The sequence below is a fragment of the Puntigrus tetrazona genome, chromosome 7 (assembly GCF_018831695.1).
Source record: "Puntigrus tetrazona isolate hp1 chromosome 7, ASM1883169v1, whole genome shotgun sequence".
Classification (NCBI taxonomy): domain Eukaryota; kingdom Metazoa; phylum Chordata; class Actinopteri; order Cypriniformes; family Cyprinidae; genus Puntigrus; species Puntigrus tetrazona.
Genome location: NC_056705.1, coordinates 30,508,170 through 30,523,169, shown reverse-complemented (window position 1 = coordinate 30,523,169; position 15,000 = coordinate 30,508,170). Strand labels below are relative to the sequence as shown.

The 15,000-nt window shown below is 39.7% G+C and overlaps 1 pseudogene; it reads left to right on the top strand.

Moving 5' to 3' along the window:
• Nucleotides 1-13,840, top strand: part of LOC122347968 — a 41,974-nt pseudogene extending 28,134 nt beyond the window's left edge.
• Nucleotides 13,841-15,000: the final 1,160 nt, after the last annotated feature.

The following is a 15,000-nucleotide window of genomic DNA, read 5'->3' as shown; positions in this document are numbered from 1 at the left end:
TAATAAAGTATTGAAATGGTTACACTCTAAATATCAGCTTGCATTCTGTAACCTATTGCATTTCCAAAGTAACCTTCCCAACACTACAAATATAAACACTGTTCGAAAAATTTGTGGTCAGTAAGTTATTCAGAAAGGTTTTTAAGATATTTATCATGCTACAAATGATTTCAAAAGATTTCAAATAAATGCTGTTCTATTAAAATAATGTGACAGTAGACTGGAGTAATGAGAAAACTTAGCTTCCCATAACAGAAATAAATTACATTTTGAAGTATATTAAAACAGAAAAATTGTAGTAACGTTTAACCATTTCAAATACAGATTTATGATCAAATAAATGCAGTCCAACTAAGAGATCTTACCAAACGTCATAAAAAAAAAAAAATGTAGGATCGTTTAATTTACATGGCTGCTCCGTTTCATTGTAAAATTGCATCAGAGCCCCGAGTCTAAAATAGAATAGCATTCCTAAACAATGAACTTGACATTCCTCAAAGATGAATTAATTCTGAACAACGCTCACACTCTCCACTTCCCACAATGCTCTCAGGTTATGGTTTCCTAGAACAGTAACAGTAAGACAGACATCAAAGCTCTTGCAAGAGGAGACAGCAGCTGAAACTCACTGTCACACAGCTTGGGGCAGAGACAGAGAGAGATGGGCAAAAATATCTAGAAGGGAAGAAACAAGAGAACAGTAACAGAGCCGCTGAACAACAGAGGAGTGGATGAGAAAATTAAGGTCGCTATGATACACACTCGTAATACGACTTCAAAGTCTCTGTTTATTCCAGTACCTGTTCATGTGTCGTCGAAGTGTGGCACGATATCAAGGGACAGTGTCTCACAGCTCACGGTCCGCTCAGTTTCACCGGTACTGGATGTTTAGGGGTTACACATGCAGAATATGTTGTACATACTCTTGTTTTGTCTTGGAAAAACACTGGCTTATCTGCAAGCAGACTGAGCAAACCATCTCAGAGGAACAGTATAGCAACACAGACGGTACTATATAGGGTCATTTTACAGACTCACTCTCTATTTCTCTCTTACACACACCTTGTTGTTCTTCACGCCCCGGGGGTGCAGATAATAGTGCGTATCTTCAGCAGCAGCAGATTTCATGGCAGCGGAGGTGTCTCTGAGCCCCGCGTGATAAAACATGAGACAGATGTACATCTAACATGTTTTCGCCAGTGTGCGTGTCTCAGTTTCCACGTATCTCCACACTGACACCCTAACACTCCAGGTTGACCAGGTTTTCACAGTCTCTCTATTCTTGTTATCCGCTGTCTGAGACTGTGACAAAGACGTCAGCTGGAACTTCCTTTGGTTTTTTTCGAAGAAAGCATCAGCATCAGTTCAACATATAGTCTGCAAATCTAAAAAGAATATATGTTTTGTAGCTATTTTCACAACTGTTAAAACCCCAAATCAAAGGAGGATCCTCACAATAATGGATTCCCCCCCAAAAAATTGTATTACAGGTCAAAAAGATTCAGAGTTACACCGGGTGAATTGTAGAGTGTAGCTCATCTTCCACATCCAGTGTGATGAGATTTCATGAAATTGAGAAGACTGAAATTGGAACCAAATGATTTTCTGACATGTTTAGAATTGCTGGAGGCTGAACAGCGTGTATGTCTGAGCTGGATGATACCTTTTCAGGGTTTCATTCTGGTGCTCGGAATGCGTGTGATTATGTGATATTTTGCACACACACACGCATAGATATGCGCACCCATATATCAGAGGAAATCAATAATGGCTTTAGAAAACTGTTTGGGGTTGTGTGGTCTTCGAGTACATTTTTGTTAAATGGGGAAAAAAATTATAAATATATATATATATATATATATATATATATATATATATATATATATATATATATATATATATGAGAGTAATATTGATGATGTTGATCTTGTTTTGTTAAAAGAGAATATGTAGGTTTAAAATATGTGGGCTCTTTTGATTCATTTAATCCAAATATGCTTTAATTTCTTATTTCTGCTGAACACAAAAGATATTTTAAAGAATGTTGGCAAATTGTTGTTATATAGTTGCATTAATTATTTATTTTATTTCCTAAATTAATTAATACAAAAAAAATTGTGTGTAATACTATAGAAGAATTGTTGTTTTTGGGCGGACATTTCCTTAATTAAATCCAATAATTTCAGTGGAGCTGATCATTTTTAGTATTTTTTTTCTCGCATCACACAGTCATGTAGCTCATGAGAAAAATTCAAAGAATTCCTTTGATTTTTTTAATTAAATGAAACATCCAGCAATGTTTTTGCACATTCATTGAGAGTTTATTTATCAAATACAATGTGGTTTTAGTTTAAAACATGATGTTGATTATATTAGGAAGGTTGTTTTTTTTTTAAGTCATATCACCTTTGCTTATAAGGGACGTATGAAGAAGCAGAAGGCGAGGGAGAGAGAGAGAGAGAGTTGGGTTTTGGCTCATCACACTCATTCTTAATCTAGTTGGCAGAGTTTCATAGTCCTAATACTCCTCAGTACTGTGCTCTAAACACTGGAGCTATAAAGCTCACAGGAATAATGTATCTTTCTCTGTGTAGGAAGGAGTTGGAAAGAGTTTAAGGGATAAAAAAGAGAGACTGTGTGAGCTAAAATGACAGTGGGTAAGCGAGAGAGGTAGATGCATGGTGATGTAAAGGTCAGGGTAAGCAAAGCATTAAAAGTTCACCCAAGTAGCCATTAAAAACTGAATTAGCTGTCATATAAATAATCTCACAGCACCGCTGTCACATGTTTACTGTAGGAAACCTACAATTTCAGTAGAGATATAAGCCAAGGCCAAGCATTTCTCTTTGGAATCCACTTACTCCTCTTGATCCCACAACCCCTGTCTCATCTCCTGCAAGTCTCTAATGTATGTTTTTGAAGAAGGGCCAGATCATTAGTCTATAGGCTTATCCAGCACAATTTGAATGCTCTGCCACTGATGGTTATGGGCTTGTGGACACAATGACACTGGCAAACGTAGCAAATTGGCTTTCTAATCTCAGCGGCATGGACAGTCGCGCAGGAGTAGCTAAATAGCTCGGTAAAGAAAGAAAGAAAGGTTGGCAATGGTATGTTAAGCTAACAGCCTTCAATGTATTTTTGTGAATTCATGACAAACTTGCAATGGTAAATGGCATGTAGGATGTTTTTTATTCTTTGCATGAACTCTAAGTTAGCACGTTTTAATCTATCGTGATTTTTAACCACGGTTTTACAACGTTCATGCTCCTTTACAAAAATAAACCCACTTTTCAAGGTTTCTCCACTTGTAAACTCTGGGTTATTGTTCTGATTCGGATATTTAAGAGGTCAGTTTTGCAATGTCCACTAGATGTTTTCAACCTCGTAATATGCAAACCTGAATACCGCTTTGTGACCGTGACCACAAAAGATTAGAGGTTTTTATAAGCAAGGGTTTAAAGCAGCTAACATTCAAGCGCAAACTTGATTTGCTAAGTTGGTTAAAAGTGGCCTTAGTTCAGATTTTGAGAAGACAATAAGCAAGGTTATGTGCAGTGTAACAGCCCTTTGTGTTTCTCTCTTCCTCTCTATTCATTTTTGCTTTTATGATGTGCTGTGATAAGATTAAGTAAACAAAGTTTCTCCTTCCTTCCCAGGGGCTCATCGGAGAGAAGTATGGCAGCATTCGGGTCCCAGGTGAGGTGGAGTCGGCCGAGTTTGAGATGATTTTGGATGCGGCGGTGGAGGCGGGACTAGACACACGGATCTTGGAGGAGTGGTATTGTCGAGATGAGAACTCAGTCCCGCCTGCCTACTACCTAAAACCCAAAGCTGAGATGCTGAAGAACTACCAGAACTCTGTAAGTAGAGCAGGAAAGAGCTGGGATACCTTTCAGTGAAAATCTTTCTTTGTTATTAGATGAGTTGATCATTTCAAAGTACATTTGTCCAAGTTAGCCGAGTTACCATTCAAAAGTTTAAGAGTCAAAAGTTTAAGTCTAATCCTACCCAATACGTACGTTTAACAACTTTACTAACTGCTGATACGCAGCAAATTGGGAATTTATTGAAGTCAGTTAATAATATTTAAATAGTAAATTTTGTAATTAATAATAAATAAGTGTTCCCTATTCTGAGTGTTACCATCTAATGCATACTCTCTGAATAAAATAAAACCTTTGAACAGTATAGTGTAAAAATGTCCAATTTTTGCTATTTATTCATTATCACAATTTTAAAGGAATTAAAAAAATTCAGCTGAAAAGCAAATTAAGATTTAATTGTTGGATACAGTCAAGACCTTTGAGATAGGGCAGGCTAAATTCCAATTTACAGTGGGCAGGCATACAGACGCAAAAATTGGCTCACTTTTAGTACTGTTTGCTTGTTGATTGTCCCAAGTGTAAGGTGTTCCATTAACTCAGAAACTGTGTAAACAGCAAATGCAACAGGAACATGAATTTAAATGAGCAAAATAACCCCCAAACCCAGACAGGAGACTTTATCACTTTATTTCAGAAGTCTAACACGCAGCACCGCTTTTGACTCACAAGAGGGCATCCGGGATTAAGTTCAGCTTCCAGCAGACCTGACCTGTCCCACACACAGGAACAACCTGTAAATGTCAGCGGCTGACCGGTGCTGCTGCTGTTTTATATGGAGCGCTGTGCAGAAATGGCAGGCCTGAGAGGAACACCGCTCAGTGCCTGTTGAGTTTATTAGCTTCATAAATTCAGTTTGTCTTTCATTAAACCTTACTGGGGCTCTCTCTTCCTTTCTTACGCTCACAAATTCTGTTTCACTTTCTGTCACCTACACACAGAAAGATCATATAGTGTTGTATAAATCAGGTTGTAACGCAGAGTGGCTGCAAATTGAAGAAGCTGTCTGTGAAGCTGAGGGTCTCTGTTGGACTAAATGAGAAAAGCAGCAGGGACAGTTTCTACCTGCACTCAGCAAAAACACCCACTGATCTCTCTCTCTCTCTCTCTCTCTCTCTCTCTGTCCTCTTTCTCTCTGGTAGGTGACTGGGTTCATGACAAACACTTCTTAAAATATTACTTCAGTAAAACAGCAGTGTGGTGTCCGCTTTCACTTTTCCTGCCTCAAGCAGACAGAGTCATTTGTATTGTTGGGTGAACCCTGGCGAATTAGATTCCTTTTGACATCCTCTACATCAAGTTCCTGTGGTCATAGAAATACTAGAAAATGTTTAGGCATGATTTGGAAAAGTATTAATATATGTTTTCATATCAGTATATGATTTAAATATCAAGTTCTTATCAATATATATATATATATATATATATATATATATATATATATATATATATATATATATATATATGCATTATGTTGAAATGTGAGAGACTTTTCATTAGCTCTATAGGTGAATAACTTGGAAAAGTTACAGTATGGCAGTTACAGTATGGCAGTAATTTTAAAGGACAGAAGTCAAATGCTAAAAGAAAATCTCAGCTACCCGCTTGTGCTAGAACAAGATTAAAACTAGCTATGCCACCAACGTCTAGAATTAAGATTAAACCAAAAAGTGCTAATGCATTTGATGCTGCTTTTGGTGAAATGAAAGAAGTGTTAATTAATGTAAATGGGGCAGGTAGGATGTCGGTTTTCTTTTTATAGGCCAACATACAAATAGTGGAACCTTGAAAACCGGATGACTCCATATGTGCTTTACCCCACAGATGGAGTCAAGCAGCGTAGCAAAATCGAAGAACGACAAGGCATGGAGGGCAGTCTCAGAGGAAATCAAGAGGATCTTCAGAACCTCTGTTTTACAGCTGCAGGAGAAGGGAACCATGAAGAGCGCTCAAGCCAAGAAATTTCTGTGCTCAGGTACACTCTAGTTATATTTACAGTAATGACCGAGCCCACAGCTAATAAATGTTTAGTGTTATTTTGCAGTACATTCCAACTTCAAGTGTCAACATTGACTGTGTGTGTGCAGTAAATATACTAATCATTATGGTCAACTTATTTTCAACTGAGCTAAAGGTCCCCATCCATATGCCTGAAATGACTTTATACTTGATATCATTCTTTCATTTATTTTTTGTAATGATCTTAAAGTTCCGTGAGTGATTTTGCTCATATAACATGTTTTCCGATTAAAGGCAAAGTTTCACTCTAAACATTTCAATGCCACTTAATGCAAAACATCATTTTTCTGTTAAATTACATGCAAAATTTAAAAAGGCTCAATCAGAGCCGTAGTTTATAGTTTTGTGGTTTTAAAGTGAGATCGTATTCAAAGCTCATAATGAATGTAAATGTTATTTTATCCCGCTCTTGAAAGTCATTGTGACTTGAATTAAAATTTGCCCGGATTAGCCAGCATAAGAGGAGATCTAATCAGGCTAACTTAATTCATCCAGGTTAATCCAATATTCAGTGATACAGTTAAGTCTCATCACTGTACTTCCACATTAGAGACTTTGGGTCAGTACAGGAGAAAGAACAGCTTTACTGCTTGCTCTTTTATGTCATTCTGAGTGCATTGACTTATAATTCAATCACCGATACAGTTAAGTCTTCATCCCAATAAAGGACATGCAGTGGATATGAAAGAACTGCATTCAAGAGGATCCCCTAAGTAAAGCATTTTTTTTTGAGAAGAATACTTTGCTCTCAATCGCAGAGGTTCCTTTCTATTAAAACTGAGGTCTTCTGTCTGACTTCAGAGCATCAGTCTTTTCCTGATCTCTGCAAGCTTGTGCACTCTGATGTCTGACGGATGCTCCACATTGAGGGTATTTATTAAAAGAGCATCCATGCATCATAGAAAATAGGCATTACATTGGTATTACATTTCACAAAGCAAATGCAAGTAAAAATAAAAGACAGTAATGTTGGTCAGAGATCAGATTGCCTGCTCTTCTTTGATCGGTTTATTTTGTAACATTAGACATAACATTCATGGCAAAATATTGAGTATGATGTGTATTTTAATATAGCATACATTACATTTATTCAATTCAGTGTAATAAAAGTGTGATTAAATATGTGCTGAAAAAAGTACATTTGAATATATTTTTGCTTTTTTGAAATAAACTTTTTTGCAACATTATAAATATCTTACTTATTGTGTTTTTCCAAACAAGCAAACAAAAATTCCTAATGAACCCAACGGTCATGCATTTAGTGTATAATGTATAAATCTTCAAGCAGGTACCCTATTAGTTTTTCAATGCGATTTCTATTTGATTACTAATATCAGAGTGAGAAAAGTACATGCAAGATTTTAATCGAGGTAACGCTTTCCTGGGGATTTGTAGCCATTTACTTGCCGATTCGCATCCCCACTCTCTTCTGATTTAATAAACAACAAGCTGCAAGTATGTGATACTAAGCTGACGAGGTTGGTGGCAGGCTATCACTGGAATACTGCCTTTGGAGTGTCTTTGATAAAACCAGGCGAGGCTGGATTAAGAGGATCATATCACTTTTTCTTCGTCAAGGCAGCTCGGAGAGACGGATCTAATCATTTGCTAAAGACCTTTGGCAAACGCGGGAAGCGCTCACCTCATGACATCAAATTAAGCATGTTTTTCTGAAAAGTGCCACTGAAGTGTTTCTCGGGGAGTAAACAGTGGCAGTGATGAAAACCATGAATGAAAGAAACGCTCTGTCATGCAGAACTGAGTAATTATCATGCTCTCTGCTTTCTCGTGTCTTTCAGCCAAGTAGAGGATGAACTGGATTTCGTGATTGGGCAAGCAGACCCAGCCTTCCTCAAGAAGTGTGTATGTTACATCCGGAAGATATCCAACTTTGACCGCTTCGCTAAACTCCCGAGATGGCCGCCATGGACATGGCGTGGTGAGCGCCGACCGTGGTCAGGAGAAACCAGGGAAGCCTATGAGCGTCTTCTGAAAGTCCGAGATGAGTTCATTCCGATGGTGGTGGCAGCATCCAATCTTCGAAGTCTACTCCTCAGTCACTCACTCAGACATGAAACTTGGCTACTCACAGGAAGTAGAGAGCCACTACGTCAAGGTCTGTGTAAACAGTTTTATGAAGACATGGTGGATATCATCCAAGCCACGGTCCAACAGAACTTTGACACAGAGACCGATCCGCTTTATGATGAAATTATACAGCATCTTTCGCTGTGCAAGACTTTTCATCTTTTTTATGTGTACAAGAGTGAAGCTTTGGACATAGTCCAGGAGTACCTGTACCCCTCCAAAGGTGGTCGAATAACTCCCAAGTGGTGTATGGAGGACCCTGCACTGGAAAGACATTGTTACTTATGAAGTGGCAAACAGGTGAAAAGCATGTAAAGTATGCACATTTGTGTGTGCGTGGTTGAGAGAGAAAGCATGTGTGAACATACTGACCTGCTTTTTAAGCCGCCATCTGGATGCGGCACATGTTAGATTAATGCTGCGGGATGCCTGTATTTAGCCTGAAGCTGTTCTTTGCTTCCTTTGACTTAATATCTGATGTCATGGCATGAGATTCAAATTAACATTAAGGTATTTTGGGCTGCTTTTACATGAATTTGTCTGTCGAACAGATTTTTTGTGCATTCCAGTGTATCTGGAGGGACACGGTAGTCCAAATACAGATCATTGCATTCACAAGCTTAAAAAATGCTGATTTCATTTAACTGATAAAAATTATTTGATATAATTACTCCTATCTGTCAGCTTCGGCCAATACTTAGGGCTTATAGAGATCAGTAGTGTGCTTGTGTCATGTGTTGATGGTCAGAATTGACGGGGTGTTGATAAGTTTAAAGAGGAACAAAGGAGGAAGGGTAGTGTTGACATTTCCCGTCACCCATGGCAACCCGTCAAAGACCTCAGCCTCTAATGTTAGTTCACAGATGATGAGCCTGGGGACCTTGACTAACTCCCTCGTCCTTGCTCATGCTCTGTCTCTCTCTCACTGTCCTTCTATGTAACATACACACTACAGAAAGTCAGATACTCTGAAATGTTTATATTTGTATGCAATGTACATGCCCACACATTGCATGCAGTTTTTATAATCAAGAGTGTGTGTCTGTGTCATTAGCATGATCTCATGTTTGGTACAGCTGGCACAGTTTTTATACTGCCTTTGTCCAGTGCAGTACTGGTACCAAGAATCATGCAGTAAATATGAGCACAGTGATGCATTCAAGTAGCAATCTGGACACACACACCCTTTGGCTAGTCATACAAATGCACAGACACACAATCCTCCTGCAAATGGTGGCTTTGGAAAAGCATTTTATCATTAATTGTCAGCCTCTCCAAACAGGGAGAAATACAATTTCATGTTTCCCTGAATCACAGCTGGGGCACCCTTTAACCACATCCAAGAAAGAATTGTGCTAAGGATGAGGGAATGTTTCAAACTGATTTGGGAGAAAATCTTTGGCACAAGAAATACAGTGCTGACTCTATTGCTGTGCATTCGATTATTTGCTGTACAGTCATTGCTCTTAGATTTCCTTCCTCGCACTCAGGGTTGTCAAAGTTTGTGTACAGCGGATCTGTTAAGTAATTTATGGACTGGAGTCACCAAGTTTTGTTTGCTATGAGTCATACTTATATATACTTACTCAGGTCACAGCAGTTCACGGATTTTTAACCATGTAAGTGTTTTTATAGAAACAGGACACAAGATCCTGTTAAACATTAACTAATAATTCATACAGTAGTTATTTACAGTAAATCATCTATTTGTAAATATAAAAATTCAAATGAAATAATATATGGAAAACATTCTGTAAACTGTATGTCTGAGCTTCTTTTTCATTTTCACTTGTTTAGGCTTATTCATGGCTACAGTATGAAATGGACCAGAAACAGACCCGGTTGTCATTGTCAGATTCATCGGGTCTTCAGACTCTCTACTGACCTCCGCACGCTGCCGCAGAGCATCTGTGAGCAGATTGCCATCAACCATCGTGCCTGATCCACTTCTTACCAAACAAGATCCAGGAGATGAGGGAGCTGCGTGGTAAATTTGTATAGGGAGTCATCATTTCACCGGACTCTCTTGTCATTATTCTGGATGCCTTGGAGCAGTTGTCAGATGTTGACGAGGCTCGGAAGCTGTGGTGGCTGCCTGTCCACCTGCCACCACAGTCCGACATTGTAGTGTCAACTCCTGCCCAACAAGCACGGATACTCCAGAAATTACGCTGCCTGATACATGACGAGGATGCCTATGTTGAACGATGCAAAGAGACCGCAAAGCTTGCAGTCAGACACTCTAAACAGCAGCTTCTGAGTGTCAAAAGGAAGGTGACATCTGGCCAACAGATATATGTGGAATGAGGCAATGTGTAAAATGTACACTTCATGTTCATCAACCCATCTACCGAGAGGTAGTTCACTGGAGGTCACAAGATGTGGACGACAAATCATTGTGTTCGACGGCGCACGAAAAGCATTGAGCAGCTTTTCTACTCTATTGAAAACAAGCTTGGCTCACGCTTTGTCTTTTCGAGCACTGGGCTATATCACAATGGCACGGGCAGGCCTAACAGAGCTGGAGCTAGAGTGATATCTTTATCTTTGGACAACAGTGTCCTTGGGGACATCATGGTGAGCTCTAATCTTAAAAGCTCTGCTGCGCATTTCTTATGATTTCGCAGCCAGGCTAAAAAGAAGAATCCTTGAGGTTATTTAGTGGAGCGTCAAGTCCTGGTAATGTAACGCTTTAATGGTTTGGGCAAACTGCGCCACCTGCATCTTATAGCACAAAAGCTATACCTCAGTAATGAAGAAGATGTACATCAAAATGTATAGCCTTTTGGCTGAGTACTTCCTTGGGCATGGGCAGGTGGTAGAAAGAAGATATTCCACTGCGACAATAATCACTTTGCCTCACTGAATATCTCACACCATGAAACCTCCTCATCACCAGCAGAGCCTTCACGCCACTTTACAAAGCTTCTGCTGACAAGCACTCTTATGACAGACAGACACCCGAACAACCCTGGGTGTTCCAGTGTAACTTGCTAGAGCCAGACATCTTCTTTGTCAACCATCGAAAGATGACGGAGCCTCACATACCACCTGACAAGGAGCGCAAGCCGGACAGATGATCTCATGTATGGTGTCATCATGAACTTCAGCTGGCTCTACACTATGATAAAGATAGGGGCAGTTTGATGCGCCTGCCCTGCTCGTGGACATTGACCTAGCTTTTACAGCTACACGCAAGAAAAGGAGCCAAAGTTTCGCAACTACAATTCCGCAGTATTGTTTAAAGTGACAAAAATCCTGCATCACTGTCTGCTGAATCTCGTGCAAAGGCTCCTTCCAGTTGTCACACATCTCTTCCGGAAGCTCAGACACCTCCTTCTTGAATGACAAGGATGGTCCGAAATATTGCTCCATTGTGCCACTGCACTCTTCCATGGATGTCACTTACAGTCCCGAGAGATTATCACGCTGTGTTCTAGCTACATGCAAATAGTGGAAATTCTACCTACATTAGCTCCAAACATAGTCATTGTGGCCCTTGAAGATGGATCAGTCAGCACGTGGATGTTGAGAGCAGACAGCTGATAAGACAGATAGACACGGCAAGGTCAGTTGTTCTTGGCATCAGGCTAACCACAGATGAGAAGTATCTGGTAGTGGCCACTACAAAAATACACTGCTCATTTACGACAAACCACAAGTCCTGCTTGTTGTCAGAGGTTGAGGTGAAAGGGTCCAAGCACTGTGGCATCACTGCTATGTGTGTAGCATTTATCAATGGATTCACCTTGTCCAGCCACTCATGCCTTAGCTTGGCTGGAAGGCACTAAAGATGTCAATGTGATTGATTTGCTCTATGGCTGGCCGTTGCCATCAGTTCCATTGCTTGTATGAGGTAACCTGTAGTCCAGTGTTCCCAGATGGAATGTATGCTTTCATGACAGTATCTCAACACAACCACCATATTTCATCTCGGAAGTGGGGGACAAGCTTTGCTACAATGACTTCTAATTCCTCTGGTGGTTTTTTGTTAAGTCCATCCTGATTCTAGACACCATTCATCAAATGGTGATGATCGACAATGAGGGCAGTCTCTGTGTGGAACACCAAAGATATCACAAATCCCAAAACTGATGGAGGATTATGACTGCAGAGGAGATGATAGTGAAGTTGTGGGCATAGAGCTTGAGGATCAGCGATCCATCCTCATCTGCAAAGCGAGAAAGCATTGAGGTGCTGGACACCAAGATTTGGAAGATGGCAGAGTTCATAGGCCAAGCACTTAGCGAGAAAATTCTGTGGCAGTTTCCGCTTCTCTCCCCAAAACAGCCAAAGTATAATAGCTTCCATGGAGAACACATCATCCATATATTCGTGTGGGAGGAGAGATAGTGGACAGTGCATGGCCAGCTTGATAGAGATATCTGAGCCATTGTTAAACTGATCAAATCAACACACCATAACTTGCTGCTGTCTGTGGCCAGCAGTGGCGTCTTTCTGTGTGTGGATTACTGACATAATAACAGCCATGTCAAACATTGTGATGAAAACTGGGAAACCTATCCCAAAGTCTGCAGCTCTCTGGCTTCGAGGATTTTTGTCTACACCATGGATGTAGGTCAGAGGTCATCCACAAGTGAACTACAGCACAGGTTTCACATTGAGATGGTGTTCAAGCATGAAGGCCTTATTGAAAACCGCGCCTTGACAACATCGGGCCCGATCTAATGGTGACATCTGATGATAAAGTAGTCAGTATATCTGGTATACACAACCACGGGCAAAGAGAATATATTCCAAAGATCAATGGTCAGAGGATCTCTACAGCTTCCTGTCATCAAGCACTGACAATGATCAGTTTGTAGTGTCCCTTTATGCAGCAAAATGCTTCCTGCTAGGCTTGGAAGGCTTGCACGGCGGGCACAAGGTGTGCAATATATTGTAACACTCCAGCATGTCCTCATTACTACAGCAAACACATTCTCGTAGGGAAGCAACAAGAATAAGATAAGATGCTGGCTGTTAGTTTGTGGTCAGGCAGTGTATCCAAAAGTTCATCTGTGATGATGGGACTACAATTATTATCACTAAGTTAATTCCTGACAGTCCAGATTGATAGCAGTCTTCATCACCTCCACAGGAAACAGTTTTCTTACTCTGGAGTGTTGCAGATGCTGGAGATCTGTATGCAGGCGATTACAGCTGCTTCAGCAACTTTGTTAAGAACTTGGAGGATTTCCAAATATGCGCCAAATGGGAAATTGGGCATTGTGTCTAAAGGTAGTGGGAACATTCAATGCTATCTCTAGACCTTCACAGATGGAAAACTCATGTCTCATCCATGCTAAGCTGGTATAATGTAAGTAGTAGCAAAGCTCCTACGAGATGGACGCTATTTAGTGTACATCTGTTTCCACTCGTGACGTGAGATGATGATGCAGGGTGGTTTAAGTCTGATTGTCATGAGATTGGCCCAGATGGCAGAGCATCGACCTGTTCCTCCTACAAAACGCCGCACCCATCTGTGCCTATCAGCTGGCCAGACACTTAACATCATTGTGGGATTTGGAGGACGGCAGCATTGGCACCCTACACGATGCGTGAACCGTGTGGATGCAGCTCTGAAAATCAAGATCGCATACCTCAAACAGATCGCCAAATAGTTGGTCACGCCTCACAGAAAGTACGTACCCCAAATGTAGCACCAATGCCTCTATGAGACCATTGCTGACTGTGTGTGGAGAGAATCCACCTAGGTCTTCTCACGGGATAGTCCTATCAATGTGCTGTCTGAAGAGTGGAAGAACCAGAGACAACAACATCTGGCTGTGAAAGCTGAACTGCTGCAGGTAGGAGCGCCCTCTAGTAGGACACTGACAGACACTTGAAGGCTGTAGTCACGGACAGGTCTGGAAGGCTGGTGTGATTGTGTTTTACAGCAACTTTGGATTCAACTGCACACAGATCAGTTCTCTGCACATTGTATACACAGCAACTTCAGCCCATTTGCTATTAAAGCTACACTTAAACTGCAACTAGTCACCTTAGCTTCTTTTATGCATAACCAGCTGTATTGCCAAATGTGTGTTAAAGCTGAAATTTGATAGTAAACAAATTCTATAAAGAAACAAGGCTGACTGGAAAAGTAGATCCAGTTATGGCTTTATGATATATTCTTTCTTTTAAAGATGTATATGCAGTGTGTGTAATATATAGTTTTAGATTTTGTTTAGTCAAACTGCTTGGCATAAAGTCACTTTATACAGAAGTATAGAGAAATATAATAGATTTATATACATATAAAAAGTTAAGTTGCCACTATTTTTTTTTTTTTTTTATATATATATATATATTCATTTGTGTCTATTTAATAACAATCCCTGTAATGTACTATACTGTAAATGGAAACCTATGTACATATGTGCATATATGTGCTTTGGCTATATACTGGTTGTACAATTTTTTAAATATTATATGTTATATTTGTACTAAATGCAATCAAAGCGAAATGCCTAGATTTTAACTTTTTGTTACAGAAACTGATTAAGAGAGAAAAAATGCGAAAGAAGGGGAATTTCTAAAGAAAAAATATATCAGATAGAACTATCTGATCATTCACAGTTTCTGTATACATTAATGAACATTTAGCATACAAATTTGCTTAATTTGAAATTACAGCATTTAAAATTGAGAGATCGTCATTGGATCAAAGTTTCAGTAATCAGGTATCTAGAGTATAGTCACCGGAGTCTGTCGTGAGCTTCTTAATGAAATTCAGAATGTGTATTCTGAACTTTCTCTGTCTCAAAATGCATGGAAATCCATGTGTGGAATTTACTTGAAATACAGACAATGTTAGACCCATTCTCGTATTCTATACCAATTCACAGTTAATGTTACTATACCACAACGCCATGATCAAGTTTCTAAATGGTGGAAAATGTATATTTTGTTTCTCAGTGAAAAGGATTTAAGACAGCAAACTGATACTAAGAAGATCATCCTCTGTGCTAAACTAAATCCTAGAGATTAATAGTATTAATGGCAT